The 23,440-nt window shown below is 38.9% G+C and overlaps 1 protein-coding gene across 5 annotated transcripts in view; it reads right to left on the bottom strand.

Moving 5' to 3' along the window:
* Positions 1-7,381: 7,381 nt before the first annotated feature.
* Positions 7,382-23,440, bottom strand: part of LOC149528319 (uncharacterized) — a 109,998-nt gene continuing 93,939 nt past the window's right edge. For all 5 annotated transcript variants that reach the window (XR_016358457.1, XR_016358459.1, XR_016358458.1 and 2 more), the window contains one exon: positions 7,382-8,102. The gene's annotated coding sequence lies outside the window, so the exon portion shown is untranslated. The remainder of the gene's footprint in view (positions 8,103-23,440) is intronic.

The raw sequence follows: 23,440 nt of genomic DNA, 5'->3' as shown, positions 1-23,440 counted from the left end.
ACTATTTAAGGGTTTACAAGCCTTTCTAGCCCATTTTTAGTTGACCAGGTCAACGAAAAAATTCACATCCCAAGTTGTGAAGTTTCATTCTTGGCCCAAAAGGGTATCATAATCTGGAGTTTATTGAGGTTGTTAAGGAAAGTTAGGACGAAGAACCAAAATAATTAGAATGGAGGCCTAATTATTTTAGGTCTACTTCTAGGCCTATTTGTACAAAACAAGTTGTGGGTCTTTGTCTATGCCACCAAGGGAATCAAAGTGAGCAGAATGATTTATAATAGGTTCATGGGAACTTACACATATCTTCCATGATTTGGTAAGGTGATCCTAGGCTGCAAGTGAAAGATATTTCTTGAGAAGGTCTTAGGGAAGTAGAGTTTGGTGCAAGGGTTTTGAACCCAAGTGCAAAGTCAGATTGATCTAATGGAGAGAGGTCTCCAAGGAGCACCTAGGAGTAAGGCTAAGTGAAAGATCAACCTTGGAATGGTTGAAGGGAAATAGGACCTACTTTGGCACTTAAACACATAACCTTATAGTAAGATCCTAAGGATTATTGTGGAACATCTTATCACTCAGAATCACTTTTCCACCTTCTTAAATATTCATTCCCACATATCCCTTGTACAAGGGTTGATTACAAAAGGTATTCCTAAATATGATCTTGGAAGGGTCAGCCCATCCCCAACCTGTATTTGTTATCTAGTTAGGGGGATGTTTCAACCATCCAATGATAATAGACTTTTGTATAGATACTTTGGCCCCTGAGGTTTCACATAAGAACTGAAGCATATCCATGATATTATCAAAGTTTCCTCATTCAAATTAGGGAATAATGTTGTATCATATACAAAATGTGAAATCAAAGTTGTTTTATTATGGATGGCGGAACCAACTCCTTGCACCTTAGTATATCAAATAAGGAATCAACTTCTATCACAACAAGAGCAAGGGACATGTGGCACCCTACGTAGTCAACCTTTGTAGATGGATGGGTCAAAGAATTTCATTGTCAATCACAATAGAGGAGCCTTGAACCAGGATCTCAATCCATCTACAAAAGTTCAATGGAAAACCAAATGCCTACAACATATCTAAAAGGTCATTCAATCTTGTTGTATACTTTTTTCAAAATCAAGCAAGAGACCATAACAAGGGTTTTCCTATTTTCTTTAGCCCAATGCATTGTCTCCAAGCTAGTAATCAAATTCTCCAAGATATGCCTTCCTTTAATGAATCCTATTTGTATGACCAAGATAATTTACCCAAGTATATTGGTAAACCTCCTAGCAAGAGTCTTGGATAAAAATTTGTACGAGAAATTAACCAATGTGATTAGTCTCCAATTCTTCTATCACATCTGCCTCTTTAGGTAGCAGTTTTATCTTTCCCTTATTAATATTTGGTCCAAGTGAACCTTTGACATATGCTTCATTGTATACCTATAGGAGCTCCTCACAAATTCATTCCATTTCTTATAAAAATTTGATGGTAGTCTATCAATACCAAAGGATTTCCCATTGGCCAACAACTTGATGGTCTCCTCATTTCAATTACAAAAATATCTTTTGGTAGCATTTTTGCACCTTCCTTCGATATTTTCCTTGGTATTATTCTAAGGCATTGAGACACTAAGTATAATTTTCCCTCTTATGCCCTAATGTAAATAATTTACTATAGAATTCAAAGAAAGCTTTCCTAATCTCCTTATGGTCAAAAGACAACCCATTACCAAGGTTCATTTCCTCCATCATTTCCCTTTTCTATTTGTCTCTAATGACATTAAAGAAGTAACTTGATCATTTGTCGCCTTTCAAGCAATTCATCCTTCCTCTAACACTTTACCCTTTAAAAAAATTGAATCTTTTTTAATTCCATCTTGATCTTCTTAAGTGCCCCTTCCGCCAAGGCATCACGCCTATTATCTTGGACCAGGCCTTCCAATTTATTCAATTTTTCATTATGTGTCTCCAACACATTCTTATTCATAGCTATTTTTCTCCTACAAACTTAAACATCTTCCTCCATAAATTAGTCAGGAGTTCCATTTTTCAATAGGACAAGCATCGTTATAGAAAAATTTAGATGGCAAGTAGTTATGTTTATAGTTGCCAAGGAGTGTCCTCATCTTTTAGTAGGGAGGTATTGAGTTTAAATAAGAAAATTCCCTTAGCTCTCGAATTAGGTGAAGGAAGACTTTAAATCCTAAAAAGAGTGCTAATAGGAGAGTGGCCAAACATGGTCACATTATTCACTTTCACAATGTTATTATTTGTTTGTCTACAAAAGGTGAAGATGGATGCATCTACATATATCCTATCAAGTCTACAATATATCCTTTAATGACTAGTTTGATTCTTGCACCATGTGTACCAAACACTTTTAGAGTACTCTTTCTTTCAAGTGGGTCAAATAAATTCAACCTCTTGATAAGTAGGAGATATTTTCCACAGCAAGTCAAATTGTGATATTGCTATCAGGATTTAACTATGTAGTTTTTAGGTCAAACTCATTGACCCATATATCACGAGTAGTGGTTCACACATGAATCCATCTCTCATGAGAATAAATGGAAAACTTAACACTCATTGGATCTAGGTGATGCTCACAGAGGTGAAGCAATGAGACCTCTCGTGAGGTCACCCATCCCATTACTACTCCATCTTGAGTGTACTTAACTATGGAGTTCCCTCCATGGTCAAACCTACTCTACTTGCAACCCCATTTGCAAAACCTTCACCAAGTGTTGTGCCTTATGAACCATTCATTATAAAGCCCCTCAAGCTCATCAATTGATAAGTAGGAGATATTTTCCACAGCAAGTCAAATTGTGATATTGCTATCAAGATTTAACTATGTATATATGGGTCAAACAAGTCAAATTGTGATATTACTATCAAGATTTAACTGTGAAGTTTTTGAGTCAAACTCATTGACCCATATATACAAAGTTAAATCCTAATAGCAATATCACAATTTGACTTATTGTGGAAAATATATCCTACTTATCAATTCATGAGCTTAAGGGGTTTTATAATGAATGGTTCATAAGGCACAACACTTGGTGAAGGTTTTGCAAATGGGGTTACAAGCAGAGCGGGTTTAACCATGGAGAGAACTCTGTAGTTAAGTGTGCTCAAGTTGGAGTGGTATTGGGATGAGTGACCTCCCGAGAAGTCTCAGTGCTTCTCACCTCTATGAGCATCACCTAGATCCAATGAGTGCTAAGTTTTCCATGTATTCTCATGAGAGATGTGAATCACTACTTGTGACATATGGGTCAATAAGTTTGACTCAAAAACTACATAGTTAAATCTTGATAGCAATATCACAATTTGACTTGCTATGGAAAATATCTCCTACTTATCAATTGATAAGCTTAAGGGGCTTTATAATGAATGGTTCATAAGGCACAACACTTGGTGAAGGTTTCACAAATGGGGTTGCAAGCAGAGTAGGTTTAACCATGGAGGGAACTTCATAGTTAAGTGCACTCGAGCTGGAGTAGTACTAGGATGGGTGATCTCCTAGGAAGTCCTTGTGCTTCACCTCTATGAGCATCACCTAGATCCAATGAGTGCTAAGTTTTCCATTTATTCTCATGAGAGACAGATTCATGTGTGAATCACTACTCATGATATATGGGTCAACGAGTTTGACTCAAAAACTACACAATTAAATCACGATAGCAATATCACAAATTGAACCTCCTTTAACATTTAGCCCAAAAGAAAAGTTCACTACCCTTCCATGTGGTTTGAACCCAAATCTCATCTTCCTGATATTCAACCATTTTAAAACCATCTGTTAGAATCCAATGAGCCATGGGGAAGATGAGGAAATCCAATCCCATAGTAAGGCTCTCTCTCTCTATAATCATTAGGTGCATAAATATTGTAGAGGTCAATATCTTTGCCCTTGAAAGTTAACATGACCCAACACACCCTCTTGCAAGGGGAAACTCCAAATTTACTATGTGATCAATCCATCTAAGCCCAACCCAAATTGTAGCTCCTCCCTTCACCCTCTCATGTTCAGTGATAAAACTTTTAGCATATTCCAAATGAACTTGAGTGTGGTAGACGTAGTAAAACCCACACCTTTAATCTCTTGCAAGGAGATGAAATCTTGGTCTTGCACCTTATTATATTAGTCTCACACTACATATTTTATATCCCTCATTTCCAGCCCCCTAGCATTCGAGCTTGCTATGTTTGCACTCATTTATTATTGAGGGAAGGATTTTTTATAGGTCTTGTAAAGTCTACTAGAGCACTTTGAAATAGCACCCCCCTTTCTTAGGAGTGATTTTGTCTCTGTTACATTGTGAAAGGGATTGTATGTCAAAGGTCTTCCTTTTTTCTTTTCAACGACTTCCACAAAAGGAGGGAGCCTTCAATCTGTTTAGCTTCAGTCATATCTATTTCATTATTAACCATAACTAATTCCTTGCCAATGGCCTCAATGTTAGGATCAAAGTTTGATTTCAAATTCTTGTACAATTTGGATCTAGCATTAATAGTAGCCAAAGCCTCTTGTTGTGTGTTAAGCCTCTTTGGAGCACTGTCACTATTATGGGTCTCATGATGAGCCACCTCTCTAGGCACCTCTTTCTCAATAGAATTAGTTAGCATGATTTCTAATTCATCCTAAAATAGAGGATTAGTCAAGGAAATACTGTATTTGTTCATGATGCAAGAACATCCTAAGCTTGTTGGCAATCATGCATGTTGGTGTGTTTTGGCCTTGGAGTTAGGAGACTCGGTCAAAGGAAGAGGTGTGGCTCAATCCTTAGTAAGTAGTTTTTGGAGGCAGTATTAACTGAGGTACTTGATTAGAGTGGGATTACTCGGTTATCTTCTGCTGGCACTCGGTCATTGAAGCAACTCAACATACATTGGGAGCCCAATTTATACTGCATGACTCGATTATGCTTGGTTGCAGTGTTGATCGAGTAGCTCGGTCAATGAAAGGATTTGGTTACTAGGCAGTTGGAGGAGTTTGGGAATGCTTGTGGTTTGTTGATGGTTGTTTCTGACACTCAGTTTTTGTGTTGCCATATTTGTCTGGGAGTCGGTTATTATTGGGAGCCGACCTTGGCATTTAAAAAAAATTTACGTATTTAATTTTTGTTGTAAGTCTACTTGTGGCTTAAATGTGCATTTAATGTAAGGGTTTATATGGTTGAAGGTTGGATCTGATTGATTTTTTCCAAAGGGTTTGCGAAAATCTTGGAAGATGCCTCAGAGACAATTGGACCCTAGGGCGATTGAAGATCTCTATGATGTTGTGGAAGAGACGATGTCAAAGAAGATTATCGTAGAATTCAGATCAAAGGTGTCACTAATGAAGAGTGACATGATCATTGACATCATAAGTGTTATAGGTGGTGTACCTTAACATATGGGTACCGAAGATGGTTATGAGGAAGCTAATGAAGACTTTGAGGTTGTTGGATCAACTAGTGGATGTAGAACTGCTCGAGTTGAGAGACCTATGGGAAATAAGGCGGATCAATTTGATAGAACTGGATCTCAGTTGAAGCTCAAGCATAAGATGGAGCCTTCTAATTTCTCAGGTACTTTGAATCTCGAAGACCTGATTGATTGGATTGGTGAATTCGAAGACTACTTTGAGTTAGAGGTATCAAAGATCCACTGAGAGTGAGGTTAGCATAGACTAAGCTAAAGGGACATGATGCTCTTTGGTGGAAGGAATTGTGGCGAGATAGGGAAGAGGAAAGTGAAATGAAGATCACTAGATGGAGATTGATGGTGACTAAACTGAAGGCTAAGTTCATTCCTACAAATTATGAACTTGAGTTATTTTAGAAGTTGAAAATCTGAAACAAAAGGATATGACTATGAAAGATTACACAGAGGAGTTTTACAAATTGACTATTCAATCTGGGCACAGAGAATTGTTTATGGAGACGATGGCTAGATATATTAATGGTTTGAGATTCAATATTCAGGATGAGGTTGGTATGTTGAATATTTCTTCGGTTGAAGATGTTTATTAGTATGTTTTGAGAGCAAAAGAGAAGTTGAAGAGGAAAAATCAAGGTAGTTCTCGAGGGAAGGAGAAGCAGGACTACTCGGAAAAGGCTAAACCAAATGCAAAAGATGAACCAAAACCTGTTGATTAGAAGAGGACAGGTAGAGGTGAGTTTAAGGGTACTTGTTTCAAATGTCATGAAGAAGGACATGGAGCTTATGAATGTCCCAAGGCTGGTGACAGAAGAGTTGTTGTAAACGAGGCTGAAAACCAAATCAATGAACCTGAGCAAGGAGAGAATCTACTAGCTTGACAAGTACTAGTTGGACAAAGGAAATTGGAATCTTGTCAGAGGAGTAATTTATTCTAGACTCGTTGTAAGTTTGGTGGTGAAGTTTGCAAGGTGATTATGGATAATGGTAGTACTAACAACCTTCTTGCTAAGGAGCTGGTTCAAAAACTTGGTTTAAGAAGAATCAGACATCCTTATCCTTGTAGGATTGGCTGGTTGCAATATGAACATGCTTTAGAAGTGGCAGAGCAATGTCTTGTTGATTTTCAAATTGGAAGTATAAGGATCAAGTGTTTTGTGATATTGTGAACATAAGTAGTTGTCACATATTACTTGTTTTGTATTTGGTCATAACCAAGAAGGCCTTATAGCCCGACACATTGCATGTAATCAGTTATTTTATGAATAAAGAGTTGCATTTGGTATCAGATTGTGTATCTTGTGTTGCGTTTCCATTGTGTGGTTATTTGTTGGGGCCTAGGACATCTCCTTTGGGGATACTCTTGCATTGCACTGCATCAATTCATCATATCATCTAGAACATTTTTTACATCATCATTATTGGCATTATTTTCCTGTGATTTCAATGACCATTTTAACAGGAACCTGGGACAAAATCCAACTTTAGATACTAGAAAATATGATCCAATTGTTAGTTTAAAGTGTTCTCTTGTATAATGAAATTTACAAGTGTGATTGTATCTTATCATTTGACATTAGAGCAACATTAAGCTGGTGTGTCTTGAACCTTTGAAAGTTGTGTTAAATCTATTCAAATTATGTATAGTTTTCCGTGAGAAATTTTGTTACTGGGGTGATTTATCTATTTTCTTCACTTGTGTTTATTAATGATCTTGCTAGTTAGGTAGGCCCAAAGCCCATGCATTGAATATAGTGAGGTTTGTAAGTTTTAAGCCACAAAGTACAATTTTATATCCACAGCCTTGTTGAATCCAATGTTCAGTAAAACACAAATCATCAAATGAAGGAATTGCTTAGTGTTGAATGGAATATATATTGTGATATGATTTAATTAATATAAAAATCTGCAATCTGAAAACACAATCATTAATTAGAGGAAAAATTCCAATTCAATGAGGCAAATCATTTCATATTTTATATCTTGGGCAAATATTGCAATGCAAGTCTTTTGACCACATTATGTGGTCTTCTAAAATTACATGCTGCCTAGGATGTTCCAACTTCCAATTCCTAGCTATTTTTCAATTACATACATGTTTTTTTTTACCACCACCTTTTTATTCACATTTTATTCATCTCACCCTTCTACGGCTTCACAGGTATCACCTTCCATCTGGGTTTGATCTGCATACTTGTCTTTCTTGGTCACCATTCTTAATCTTCATTTCTAATCAGCAAAAAGCTGGTTGCATTCTATTTACAGTTGTTAATTAATATTCCTCTTGTACAGCAACCACATCTCCATCATTCCCTGCATTACACTTCTGATTTAATCCCAACAGGAATGTTTGCTTTCATAAACTCTTGAAACTGCCAGGTCTTCTACAAAACTCCTAACAACATGTCATTGAAAATAACTGGTCAGATAATATCTCGTGAGAGATCATACTAAAGTGTTGGCTTTGATAAAGGAATCACAGAAATATTTATCCAGCAAACAACAAAAAGGCTTTCCTAACTCCTCAACGTGACATCGAACTCTCTTTTTTCTGAGTCATAATGCATCATGTTTATTGTAGCCATTTTCCCCTCAGCTGAGAACCCATGTCTACAATGCACATCGTATAGTAATCACTCTGCGCGATTTTGGCTTTGATATATAATGTCAATGTACCTGCACAAACAAATTATCGCTCTATAAAGCCAAAGTAGATTAATCCCTTGCTTAATACTCTTCAAACGTCACCATTACAGCTAGCTGCTCAATGCTATAGCAAACTGCAAGACCTAGGAAGAGATGAGCATTTATCATTTCTATTCATGGCATTCTACATCAACCAATCTTCACCCAGCCAAAATCCAAAACATTAATTTAAGTAGCACTAGAGGGGCACAACTATTTGTCTCTACAGTGCAATGCTTGATTTCATGTTCTGTACCAAAGATGACCATATTTTTAAATGTTTTAAACAAATAATTCCTTGGTATACTTAGTATACATTCCTTAAATTACACATTGTACAATTGTCTACTTCCTTGACAAAACAAAATGAACACAGATTGAGATTTTAAATTAACCATGCTCAAAATTATTATTCTAATTTCTAGGTAGTGGTGGAACAGAATTTCTGGAAAATAAGTTACATAAATGAGTTTATGCAACACTAACCTAGTTCGCTACAATTGCTTAGTTCCTTCACACAAAAATATAAATACAGATTTAGATCTCAAATAAATTAAACTCAAAACTTATTTTCACTAGAGGTGGAGCAGATATTTAAAAAATAAGGTAGATAAATGATATTGCATTCTTCTAGATATTCACTTCACCTCTTTGAATGATCTGCAACATCAGTTAAATGTTGCACAATATTTTAGGCCTTGTTATTAAAGTAGTAAGTTAAAAACCTTCAGAATCAAACCTTTATAGTTGAACTTGTCACACTGCCTCGAGCCTATCCTACTTATGAATTCGCTGTAATGCTGGGAAAATGTGCCATCATCCTTTTAAATTCTATATCATTGTATTAATGTCCCACACATATGTAGTAGATGCATTCACAATGAGAGGTTAAGAGGTAATTGTAATTTGATTACTCCTTGTTTCTGGTTTCCTCACGTATGGACTCTTGGGAAGGGGCTGATAAAAGACTAATAAAGACAAAAAGGTGTCTTTCCCAAGTAGAGTGCCTAGGAATTCAAAAAGCAGACTTGGGTGTCGACTCATAAGGCTTCTATGCAACTCGATATATTGAGGTTCTTGGATGATGTATGATGTGAGGTGTTTAGAACTCGTAGTTGTAATATCCATCAAAAATTAGTCTATCTTGCAAGTACTCGAGGGTCAAACCCTAGAGTTGTCACCTACCATTAAACTCAGCTGCAAGTTTCTATGAAAGCGCACAGCATTATTAGATAAAAACTCGCAATATCCTGAGAGCTTAACCCTGCCTCCAGATAAAGACGTCAGGCATTACAAATTTGATTTTTGTGCAGCTTCTGCAATTGATTCCTTATGTTTTCATGAGGTTTTCATGCAATATTCCAAGGCACGATGAGAAGCACAACTCTAAGGCACAACAATGTCGCGATCAGTTTCATTTGGTGCACAATTCCAGGGCACAACATCACAAGTGTTTTCATTTGGTTAATCAAAATACATTATGTTACACAACAGTCCATCAAATTGCTAAACTTTTTAACCAGTTGAATGCAAAGATGTACATTTTCCTTGCTCGCTGATTACCGACCCAGAGTTTCAACCAGTCTGGATTAAAAATGCAATAACTCCCTCAAAACTTAATAAATTTGGATGAAACAAAAAGAAAAAGGAAATTGATTCATAGATCTTTCATTCCCAATTGGACTGAGATCAAGATATGAAACAAACAATCCGTACAGCATGCTGCAATGGCCTGCAACATCCAGAAAAACAGTCTTGTGGGACTGCCTATGGTAAAATGGCCATAACTTTCTCAATACTCAATGGGATTTAATAAAACAAAGACCAAATAAAAGTAGATTTGATCCAATTCGGGTTTCAGGAGGTCTCAAGTTATTTAATGCAACATACAATCCATACCACACAAATGAACAGGACTGCTGCAGGAAAACATAAAGAAAATTGCTCCAAAAGGATTCAAAATTTCATTCCAACATATACCAACATTTTGAGCCGTGAGCAAAAGCCCTATTTATGCCTATACAAGCAGTTACCTATCTCCAACTCACCCAAACCAACTCTTTAGTAACATTTTGAACAGTTGTCATGGCAATGTAAAAAGAAGTTGTGCAATTTTGCCAACAGATTAGCAACTTTTACAATTTTCCCAAATGAGCATTAACAGGTCCAGAAGGACCTTATTTACATCAAATTACTTGAACCAAGACCAAAAAAACCAAAAAACATATCTCATAGGCACAAGGGTGCTCTTCCACTATTATCCATGCCCAGACATAAGATTGAATTTTATTTTATTTTTTTTAAATCCTAAGTTACCGATGCGTATGGCCTAGAGGGGGATGCAGATGCAGATGCAGACTGGTGCGCGGATGCAGGAGGATGTGTGGTGGGTGCTGTCAAGAAGCACCGTCTTCTCCTGGGATGCACGCGGGGTGCTCCGAAGAGCATCTGGAGAGCATCCAGAAAGCATCTGGTTGTTTTCAGCGAACAATCACTTAAGTGACTCAAAAGAACATATGTTTTAAATGAGTGTCATTTGTTTTCCACAATCCATTAGTAAAAATTGGTCGTACTTCTGGAATTTGATTGTGTTGTAAGTTTTTTGCATCAAATTCCAGAAGTACGACCAATATGTTTTAAATGTTTTTTGATTGTTTTTTTTTCCTCCTATTTGCCTCACAACCCTAAAACGGCCCTAAAGAGGCCATTCATTGCCCATTCTTCCCATTTTGTTTGCAGCTGGGCTCTCTTCTCATTTGGTCTCCATTGTGACATTCTGAAAGCAAGGTCATTAGTTTTGAAGAGGATCATTCGTAAGGTGTCTATTGAGCTTCCACAAAGGACGATTAAGCATCTAAGGTGAGCATTCGATCCATTTTGTGAGTTATTTTAGTGGTTTTTTTAGATCTTCATGAATCTTTCAAGTTTTAGAAGAAATTTTTCAAGATTTTTCAAAAAAAAAGAATTGTAAAGAAATTAAGGAATAACTTTAGCTATCTTTTTTAAGTATTTTTGTACTGTATATTTGCACTTGTATGTTTCAAACTTTCATGTTCATAGTTTTAACTTTTTTTAAACATTTCTAAGTTAATTTTTTCTATTTTCTTATTAGATTCATAGTTTCTATTGTGCAAGAATGGTCGCTACTGATAGTCAAAGTTCAGCAGCAAGGCAAGAATGAAGTGATAACTTCAATATTGATGTGGCATCTCCATTATGGAGACATGCCACAAGCTCATCACAGGTTTTTGGAGGTGGGTCATTCATTTGGAGATGCAATATATGTCATAATAAACCATTCAACAGCTCATATTCTCAGGTCAAAGCTCATTTTATGGGCACCCTACTGGTAAAGGAATAGCATTGTGTAAGGGAAGTAAAGATGGAAAAAGGTTGAGCAATGCACAATTAGCCTGATTCATAAAAGAAAAAGAGGCTGCTGATCGTTTAGTGAGCAAATCAAAAACAAGTTTTTACAAACCTTCATCTACAAAGAGCAAAGTGAATGTGCCCACCGATCATGTTGCATCCTCCAAACATCCATTCTTGGAAGTGGTAGAGAAGGATGACGAAGTAGAAGTTATCACCCGCAAAAGAGGTCTATTGGATCAAGCATTAAAAATGGAGGCAAGAGAGATTGCTAATGAAGCAATTGCACGTTGTCTTTATGCCAATGGTCTTCCTTTCAATTTGGTAAGATCGCCATATTAGAAAGAAATGGTTGCAGCCATCCTTAGAGCACCAGCTGATTACATTAGCCCCGGGTAAGAAAAGGTGCGTACTACTCTTTTGCAAAAAGAAAAGATTTCTATAGACAAAGCTCTTCAACCAATTAGGACATCTTGGAAAACTTTCGGCATAACTATTGTATCTAATGGATGGAAAGACACAAGAAACCGACCATTGATAAATGTGATTGCAATGTCCCCCAAAGGGGCAATGTTTTTGAGGGCTATTGATTGTGAAGGACAGACAAGTTAAGGATTCACAATTCATTTCTAGAATTCTCATTGAGGCAATAGAGATGGTGGGTAGCGAGAATGTGGTCCAAGTGGTCACAGATAATGCCACAAATCATAGGGGTGCAGGTGCTTTGGTTGAGTCTTGACATGACCATATTTTTTGGACACCATGCACCGTACACTCTCTCAACTTGGTCATGCAACAAATTGGCACCCAAATAGATTGGGTGAAGCAAATATACCAAGAGGGAGAGGAGATGCAAATGTTTGTGACAAACCACCACATGTCACAATCTATATTCAGATCATTCTCCAAGTTCGAGTTGTTGAAGGTAGATTTCAAATTGTAATTACTTAGTTTCATTAGTTTATTTATTTTGAATAAGTTTTATATTCATGTTCAATATCAAATTTCTTGTTTATAACTTCACTTTATATTTGATGTCATATTGTCAACTCGCTTATAGGTTGCTGAGACTAAATTGGCATCTCATACTGTTGTTCTAAAACGACTCCTCAAGGTGCAATCAGCATTGGGCCAAATGGTTATTTGTAACCAATGAGCTATATGGAAGGCTTCAAATTTAGAGAGAGCCTTGAAGGTCAAGGGTATGATCTTGGATGAGCACTGGTGGGCGCGTGTGCAATTTGTATTGGATTTCACCAAGCCTATCATGACTATGCTACGCTTTGTCGATACAGATGCACCTTGCTTAGGGGATGTGTATGATGGCATAGACACCATGGTAGAAAAGGTAAAGCTTTCCATACAAGCACATGAGACTAACCCCATAGAATGTGAAACCTTGTGCAAAAGGGTGGAGGATATCATTCATCATCGTTGGGAGAGGATGACTACCCCATTGCACCTCCTTGCATATGCCTTATCGCCAAGGTACTATAGCCAGGAAATACTTGCTATGCAGGATAGAATTGCACCATATGTGGATGAAGAAGTTGCTACTGGGTGTTACACTGCATTTGCAAGACACTTCCCAAATGATGAAATGCACAAGAAGGTGAGGCAAGAATTTGGCTTATTTGCTTCAAGATCAAAACTTACTCCATATGCGATAAAGGACCAAAATGACATGGGCGCTATCACATGGTGGTACATGTATGGTCAACCATTCAAGCATCTACGACCTCTTGCAGTCAAGATCCTCTCACAAGTAAGTTTTCATTTATTTATTTATTTCGAAATTGTATTCTACACTTTAGTGTTTAACATTCTCTAATTTGCTTTTCATTTGTATGTATAATTTTAAATTTTTATGAACACTATTCAAGTTGCAAGTTCTTATGTTGAACGGAATTGGAGTACATACTCCTATATCCATTTAGTGAAGCACAACTGGTTGGGCTCAAAGAAAGCTGAGGAATTGGTTTATATGCATACCAACTTGCGTCTTTTGTCATGTAAGGAGGATGGATACAAGGAACGGTCAACCAACCTTTGGGATGTAGCCTCTGAATCTGCAAACTTGGATGCAACACTTCAGGCTCTTACTGTGATGACAGATGATGATGTTGATAACATCATAGCATGTACATCTAGCACAATTGGAACCATGCATGGTTCAAATGAACTTACAAGTGTTGCAGAAGGAGGAGATGATGAGAATGTGGATTTTTTTGAGAATCCTTCTGGTTTTGAATGACTGAATGTGATTTGTGAATCTTGAGCCTTGACTCTTGATTGATCAACATTGTGATTGAACCATTAACTATGTTTTGATTTTGTAATTTGAATTGCATTCGAATCTTGAACTTGAGTAATTTACTAATTAGACATTACAGTTATTTCAATTTGATTATGATAACGATTCAATGAATGGTTTATTTTTGTATATTCAATATTTCTTGTATTTCTTTACATACATAAATTATAGTTGACAACTTTACATGTGTGCGTGCATGTGTATTAATATATATATTTTTAAAAATATATGTACTTCTATATGGACACACCCAAATGCATCCAAAATCCCCCCAAGAAAAATCCATGCATCAAAACCCTGCACCCGCATCAACATCAGAACTAGAATCGATAACTTAATAAAAAACAATTAAGAACTAAGTTTAAATATTAAACTTCAATAATTATTTATTTGTTTTTCTTAAATATCATAAAAACATATATTATTATGATTTTTTAAATTCAAATAGTATTCTACTGATATACATTTATTCCATTATAATTATAAAAAAAAATTAACGGAATTGACTTCATATAATCTAAAAAATAAGTTAAAGGAAATTAGTTTTACATAACTACTGTTTACCGTATGGATTAATTAAGCAACGTACACAGAAAATCGATACGAACACTGAACAGCAAATAGCAGAACTCTTATTATTATTCGCATATGCCAACAGTACATTATGCTTTTTCTCATATGATATGATAATGATCAGATGAATACAATGCTTCCCGAAGGGGTTATAAATACTTTCCGACGAACCTTCCCGAAGGTATCCGTCGGCCAGATACATCATGTCCGCTACAAACTATTCACCGTCGGCTACATAACAAGAACTTTCCCGAAGGAACCCGTCGGCCGATACACAATTTCCTTTCCGAAGGGACCCGTCGACCGATACACAATTTCTACTGACAACATCATTCCCTCCAAAAAAGAAAAGTCGTCTCCCGACGACTATTACAAAATCTCTGAGACAAATCAACAACCAAAATATAATGACTGACCCAACACTGTCACCTTAGCCAATCTGACATCTGACCCTGATAGCCACCTGTGCTGCTTTCTGCCTTCCAATGCCGAGTACACTGAACCAAGTGTCGCTGCACTGCCTCCAACTGGATGATCAGCTCCTCCCGAGCTCTCTACACATCCACCAAGAAAGCCTCATGGCCAACACCTACTCTCAGTGCCTCTAATACACAGACACTCCATGCCTGCCGCAGCTCCAAATCTTCTCACTAGTCAGACTCCCATGACTAATATCCGCAACGACTGGGGGTCCAAGGGGCAACGCCCCCGGCGAGGTCGAGGGGCAGCGCCCCTTGCCGCCAACACCAATTTAGCACTGTGAAACCCACACAAAACTGTTTTTTTTTTTTTTTTCACAAAACCTCCTGTCACCCTTCTGTGATGAAATCCGTACGCAAAAACCCCACTCTTCAAAATTTGTAATCTTGCAATCCAAATCCCTACACATGATATGCTTGGAAAATCCGTACAATCACCTTGCATTCCTAGCTGCAATTTCTGTATGCTGCTTTTCTTTAAAAATCCGTACAAAAAATGGCTCTAAAATCCGTACGCTTAATATATGTGCTTTAAAATCCGTACAAAACACAAGCTTATAACAAGCCGTACGGTATCTTCCTCCAAAAATCCGTACAGCAGCCTCTTGAGAGCCCGTACAATTAATTTATTTGAAAAGCCGTACACCATTCTTAAACATTGAGAACCGTACGACAATCTTTTTTTTCTGTGAAATCCGTACGGTGCTTGTGGAAACCGTACAATGCCCCTTACTATGAAATCTGTATGATAACAATGAAATCCGTACAATTGCAATAAAATCCGTACGGTGGTAATGAAATCCGTACGGTGGCTTTAAAAACCGTACTACAACATGAAATCCGTACATTCTTAAAAAACCCTACTGCAATTTGGATTGTCTCGCCAATGGAAAACCGTACGGCAACATAAAATCCGTACCTTGCTATGGAAAACCATACGGAAACACAATGCGTACCTTGCTGATGGAAATCCGTATGGTAACATGAAATCCGTACGTTGCTGATGGAAACTATACGGTGCTCTTCAAATTCCGTACTTTAGTTCTGGAAAACCGTACGATACTCTTCAAAATCTGCACTTTAGTTTCAAAATCCGTACTTCACTTCTGAAAAACCGTACGGCATTTCAAAATCCGTACGGTGCTTTACTTCACTTCTCTCTTTTCTTTTTTTTTCTTTTTTTTTTTTTTTTAAATCTCACTCCTGGAACAATTATGTACAATATTTACATATATACAGTACTTACAGTCTTCTCTCAGTTATTCGTCCACGGGGGTGCGTTACTTCTTCTTTCATTGCAGACATTCAACTTCAACCTCTTCACTACATCGAATACTTCCTTTCGGTCTAGCATCCACTGTTTTATTGCTCTGTTATTGCTTACTTCCCTCATCTGGTACGGCCCGACCCATTTAATTTTGAACTTGCCTGGTTTGATCTCATTCCGATCGTCGTACAACACCCACTGTCCGAGTGGAAACCTGCTACGCTTGTTCTGTGTCATCTCCATATCGCCCAGTTTGTTCCCGAAGCCCCGTACCATGGACTCCGTCAACTGCCCCTTCTGTCCGTCAATAACACTTTCACTCCGTACTGCTGCAACTTTTATTAGACCCTTTCGCTTTGTTTCCTGTGCAGACCGTATCGTGTGCCTTCCTTGCTGCCAGTACCTTTCTGTTATATTTGTGGTTCGACATAATACTTTCTTCCTACGCAATCGTACAGTAGAATCTTTCCTTCTTTTCGGTTCGTACTGTATGTTCTGTCCTTCAGCTTCAGTCATATCCGCGTTTTCTTCTTCGGCTTCTCTATGTTGCTTCGAACATTCATTTCTTCCTTCGGCTTCTCCATGTTCCTTCAGACATTCATTTCTTCCTTCGGCTTCTCCATGTTCCTTCAGACATTCATTTCCTTCGTCGGCTTCTCTGTGTTCCTTCGGACATTCATTTCCTCCTTTCTTACCTTCGTCGATCCTTAGCATATTACAACTTGGAAAGAGCTCATAATCCTCTATCTGCCAGTGGTAAAGACCATTTACTGAATCCAGATCATCATCTCCTTCCAATCGTAGGACTCCCTCCTGATCGGGTTCTATACTCTGCCTCCTCTCATCATCTTCTCCTTCGGAATCCGACGATAGAGCTTCTTCTCCAACCATCTGAGTGTGTAGATCAATGACATACTTCCGGCCTTTGCTTTCGAGTGATAAAGTATTTTTCTTCCAATCGTGCTTTGCCTTGGCTTGTATCAGCCACCCCCGGCCCAGAATGGCATCATATCCCCTCCGCTTCAGTGGGATTACGCCAAAGTCCAACAGGAACGGTTGTGTTCCAATCGTCACTGGTTGTGCTGTCAGGACTCCCAATGGCTTGATTCCATGTTGATCGGCCGTTAGCAGCTGGAATGTAGGCGGCCATAATGTCGGCTGTCCCAACTTTTTCCAAGTGTCTTCAGGCAACACATTGACACCGGACCCTCCGTCCACAATTGTTTCCGTCAATACAGTCCCGAGAATTCCCATTTCGACGACTGTTGGATGGCGTCCGAATGAGAGGGCTAACAACATCGGATCTTCTGCACTTGCGCCACTTTCCTTCTCCTTTTTGTGCCCTGTACTTGCTCCACTTTCTTGCTTTGTTCCATGTTCTCCTGGTAGTTGAGCAGCGGGAACAATGTTTGTGAGTGCCGATCGGAGCTGAGGCATAGTGAGCAACAGATCACTTATCCTGACAGGTATCTCGGCTTGCAAAATGTGCCGGACAATGTTCTGTTCTGCGCAGTTCCGTACGGAAGTACTCGGTGTGTCCTTCAGGTGTGCCGTTTCTGCCTATGTTGCTTTCTGGATCTCTAACCGTGCTTCTTCCAGTCTCTTCTTTTCTTCCGCCGGGTCGGGGTACACTTTTGCTTGCTTCCGTGTGATGGCCAAAACCTCTTCTTCGTTCGTCTCGACGGTGATCAAGTTTACTCCCGACTTCGGACACCTAGCATCTTCATGATCACCAGGTCCACACCATCTGCATAACAACTTCGGTGTGTTCGTTGTTGTACACTCTCGGGCGAAATGACCCCACAGATTGCATGCGCGGCATTGAACTATCGGCCGACCATTTGCATCATACTGAATTCGACTCCTTCCGCCATTATTGTTGTTGCTGGTATTGTTGTTATTTTGACCGTGCCAGTTGTTTCTGTATCCACCCGATGTGGCACCTTCCGTACTGGTGTTCCCGTTCCCTCCGAACGGGGAGGCCTCCTGTGTCAGGAACACTTGTTGCGGTGTTCTTGTTTTCAAATTGAAAGGGCATTCCTTTACTGAGTGTCCCATAATCTAGCAGATCTCGCAAAATTGCTCTTTCGGGCAGGATCCCTTCGTATGGCCTTCTTTCTTACATTCTGTGCACCATAGGTCATTGCCCTTAGGTTCCTTGTTCATGTTCTTGAATTCCTTCATCATTCGAATCATGTCTTTCTGAAGGGCACGAACCTTCTTGTTGCTTCCTTCGTCATCGCTGCTATCATTTCCGGAGGATGCATCGTCATCTGAATCGGACGAGCTGGTCTTCTTCTTCTTCTTTGTCTTCTGGTCACTTTCGAGGTTCACTGCTCGGTTGTAAGCTTCATTGTATGTGGATGGCGGCACGATCTTCATCTTCTTCCGCAGCTTCGGGTGAAGGCCTTCAATGAACCATCTTTTCTGTAACCCGTCAGCGGGCTTATTCTCCATCTTACTGATTAAGTCCTTCAACCTCCTGGCAAAGACCCGTACAGTTTCATTCTTCTTTTGCTTGGTATTGAATATCTCTGCGACAATTTCGTTGTCATCACGCAAAAGTTGAAATTCTGCGATGAACTCCTTAATGTTATCCCAACTATTCAATTTCTGTGGATCGGCATCAGTAAACCAATCAATGGCAACACCCCGTAGGGTTGCGGGAAATTGTCGGATCCATTCGTTTGTATCTGTTATGCCATTCGCCCTCCAGATCGTTTCTCATGTTTTACAATGTCGAATGGGATCAGCTGCTTCATCACCATCAAATTTAGGCAATTTTTCCTTCGGACCTGCCATTATTACTGTATGTCGAGGGTTTTGATGTGTACCTGCGTTGTTTTGCACTCCCGCGCTGTTTTGAGCACCCGCGCTGTTTTGAACACCCGCGCTGTTCTGGACACCCGCGCTGTTTTCAACACCCACGTTGTTTTCTGCTTCCGCACTGTTTTCAACGCCCGCGCTGTTTTCTGCTTCCGCGCTGTTGTCAACACCCGCGCAGTTTTCTGCTTCCGCGCTGTTTGGTGAAGAAGAGGGTTTGTCAACCGTAGCTGTCCGTTCCGGAAGTATATCTCGGACGAAGAGGTCACTCCATGCTCGTGCTCCTTCTGCACTCCGAGCCGTGCGAGTCGATCTGCTTCCGTCAGGATTCTCTTCCCGTGGTGTATGCAGGTTCAGAAACTCCTCCCTCGCTTCTTCCACCAAATCAAGCCGTTGTCGAGTCTCCTTCAACAATCCTTCCGCACTCTTGCTTCCGTCGGAAATCTTCTGAAACCTCCTTCGACGCTCTATCTGCTGAGCCAAAATTAAATTTTCCTACGCAACGCGTATGTCATCTTTTTGCTTTAACTTACTCTTGTCTTTGTTCACCTGATTCGGCATTTAATTCATCTCCGCCTGCCTGCCTGCCAAATCCATCGGGCAACGGCGCCAAATGTTTACCGTATGGATTAATTAAGCAACGTACACAGAAAATCGATACGAACACTGAACAGCAAATAGCAGAACTCTTATTATTATTCGCATATGCCAACAGTACATTATGCTTTTTCTCATATGATATGATAATGATCAAAGGAATACAATGCTTCCCGAAGGGGTTATAAATACTTTCCGACGAACCTTCCCGAAGGTATCCGTCGGCCAGATACATCATGTCCGCTACAAACTATTCACCGTCGGCTACATAACAAGAACTTTCCCGAAGGAACCCGTCGGCCGATACACAATTTCTACCAACGACAACTACATGGTTTTGAAAAATATGTCAGAAATTTTGTTTTCATATGTTCGATAAAGTTGTCGAGTTTTTGCTCAAGTTTAAGAAAGTCCCACAATTCTCTAAAAATTTTGGCTTGTGAGTCATTGGCGAGTCTGAGTTTTCACGAGTCTGAGTTTTCAACTATGTTTAAAACTACAAAGAAGCTACTAGAATAATTGACAATGAAAGGAAGAATATTTTTTGGCTTGTGAGTCATTGGCGAGTTTGAGTTTTCAACCATGTTCCCAACTTGGAGTTCCTTTAGCCTCGGAGTATGTCTGAGCTTCAAAGACACTATGAATGTTGGCCATAAGAACGAAATTAACTAACTCTATCTGTAGGTTTTCTTTTTTTCCAAGCGATTCTCCCATCGATGAGCTCATCATCTTAAAGATCAGCAAGTGTCTTAGCCCACCACATATGCCCGAGAGGAGGACCAACATTAGCATCATGAGATACTCTATGATAAGCTTCTTCATCAGAAGAATCTGGATCAAACTCAGGTGAAGCATCTACAAATTTGGGTGATCCTCCAAGAGAAGCCAGAGGTGTCTATATTGGTATAACTGGAGTTGGAGGAGCTGTTGGAGCCCTCCCATCAGGTGGACCTAATGGAAGCCAAACTCCGAAATCATGAATAGGCTGATCTGTTGGATTAGGAATAGGAGTAGGCATGAATGGTCCTCGTTGTTCATAAAATACATCATTGTTGTACAGGAAATGAGATCTCTCACTATTGATCAAGTCGTAAGCTATGTGAAGACTATTGCATCCAACAACTTGGTGTGGGATCCAAGCATAGGCAAGAGAGCTAAAAACCTGGGATACTAATTTGTAGCAGGAGAGTAGGGAGGCGGAAGCGGAGGCGAACGAGCACGCAGAGGCGTCAAATGCCCTGCGGATGCCATCCAAATGTGTCAGGCTTCTGGAATCATCCGTATGCCAGCGGATGGTGTTTGGACAACATCCGCAGGGCATCCTGACACATCCGACACCTCCTCGGACATCTAAAGGTACAACAAACAAAAAAATGCCTCTTTTGACTTATATTTCAATTAAAACATGTGTAATTTAGGCTTATATTATCATATTTGTTTTTGGCAAAGCCTAAAACGGCCCTAATAGAGGCCATTTAACCATCATTTTGTTTGCCAATGGGTTTGCTCTTCTCATTTGGTTCATTTTGGCATTTTGAAGGCTTGATTTTTTTTAAGAGGAACAATCGCAGGGCAAGAGTTAGCTTCCACAAGTTAGTTAAAACACTAAGAGATAAGCATTTTATCTCATTCTTGAGTGTTTCAATTAAGTTTTTAGAGATTTTGATGAATTTTTTCAAGTTTGTCAAGAAATTTTTCGAGTTTTTTTCAAAAAAAAAAAAAATTAAGAAATTGAGAAACAAGTTTAGGTATCTATTTGATTTTGTATCATTGTTTTTTACTTGTATGCTTTGTATTCATAGTTGTTTTATTGATTTAAATTTATTTAATTTTTTATTATAAAAAGAAACTACATTGTATGGTGCAAGAATGGCTACCACCAATAGTCAAAGTTCAATGGTAGGACAAGGTCAGAGTTAAATGGCAGGGCAAGGAGTGGATAATTTCAAAATTGATTTAGGGTCTCCTCTATGGAGACCATAGTAACATGGGGATAGGTCACTACAGTTTTTGGGTGCCACACCCAGGACGAGGGACAGTGTTCCCGCATCCCCAACAACGCCATTAACTCACCACTGGGAGGGGGACATCCCTGTGTCCCTATTTGGGGACTTAGTGAGAGGGACATGTCCCTTAACCCAATCGGGGGCAATCGGCACTTCCCTTTTTCAACACATAAAAAAATGCAAAAAGAAACATTTAAAAGGTTGTCATATTGTTTTTATTGTTTGTTGATGCTTGAGCCTCAAGTTGACATGGATGATTAGAGGCCTCTAGGCAACCTCTACTGCATTTTGGCAGCCCTTGGGCCATTAGTACTTGATGTCTTGTCTTTTGATTTTGTAGTTTGTACTTGTGACTTAGATATTTGAAGTTTGAAAGTTGAAACATTGAAAATTGTGATCATATCATGGTTGATGCTACTTGATGTATGGTGACATTGAATGATTGATGAGATAATGATACTCATACTTTTGCTGAATTGATAATAGATATCTATGACTTTTGAATTTGCTTAATTATTTAATTTATTTGATAGAAGTTAGAAGTTCGAACTTAGATCTCATTTATTGTTCATGAATCATTGTTCAATGTTCAATGCAATGTAAAACTAAACTAGCAAAAGCGATCTTGATGAACTTTTACTTCATATTTATGTCTTATATTGGTATACATATTTTTTATAATTAGCATTTTAAGTATGATATGTATAGTATATACTATATACCCCCCTCTCGTTTCCCGCCGTCCCCAAATTGAGGCCCCTTTGTCCTTTTTTACAATTAGCATTTTAAGTATCATATGTATAGTATATACTATATACCCCCCTCTCATTCCCTGTCGTCCCCAAATTGAGGCCCCTTTGTCCCCTTGTCCTAGAAACTTGTTTCCCCCATCCCCCCATCCCCCAGGCTGGTGTAATATGATGGGGACATACAACAAGAATATCACAGGTTGCAGGGGGTGGCTCCTATATTTAGAGTTGTAATTATTGTCGAAGTAACAAAGGAAAACTTTTCAATAGCTCTTATTCTCAGGTAAAGCTTCATTTCATGGGCCCTGCTGGTAAAGGTTTTGGAATGTGCAAAGGTACAGATGGGAAGGGCTTGTCTAATGCACAGATAGCGTCATTTGTAAAAGAACAAGAGGTTGTTGATCATTTGGTTAAAAGATCAAAAAAGAGTAATCATCAACCTCCTTCCTCAAAAAAGAACAAAATGCAACCACCTGCTGAAATGGAACCAATTGTATCTTCCAAGCATCCATTCATGCAACTAACTATATCAGGAGAAGAGGATAAAGTAGAAAATTTTTGCAACAGCCCGGAAAAGAGGCCCATTACACTGCATGTAAAATGGAGGAAAGAGACCGTGTTGATGAAGCCATTGCACATTGCCTCTATGCTAATGGTCTTACTTTCAACCTAGTAAGATCACCATATTGGAAGGAAATAGTAAGAGCCATCAAAGAAGCACCAGATAATTACAAAAATCCCGGGTATGAAAAGGTGTGTACCACACTCTTGTAAAAGGACTCTTGCAAAAGGAGAGAGCTTCCATAGAGAAAGCACTTCAACCCATTAAAAATTCTTGGAAAGCTTCGAATGTGACAATTGTGCCTGATGGTTGGAAAGTTAGAAGAAATGGGCCATTAATTAACAAGATTGCAATGTCCCCCAAAGAGGTAATGTTTCTAAAGGCAATTAATTGATTGTCAAGGGGAGGTGAAGGATTCACAGTTCATCTATAATATTCCCATTAAGGACATATAGATATAGTGGGTAGTGAGAATGTGGTCCAGGTTGTTACAAACAATGCAAAAAATTTCAGGGGGCTGGTGCTTTGGTTAAGGATCGGTATGACCATATTTTTTGGACACCATGCATTGTACACCCCTCAACTTGATT

This window comes from Cupressus sempervirens, chromosome 11, assembly GCF_028749045.1.
Source record: "Cupressus sempervirens isolate cs-2001-9-10 chromosome 11, ASM2874904v1, whole genome shotgun sequence".
NCBI classification, from domain to species: domain Eukaryota; kingdom Viridiplantae; phylum Streptophyta; class Pinopsida; order Cupressales; family Cupressaceae; genus Cupressus; species Cupressus sempervirens.
The sequence above is the reverse complement of the archived record's forward strand: the minus strand, read 5'-3'. Positions and strand labels throughout refer to the sequence as shown.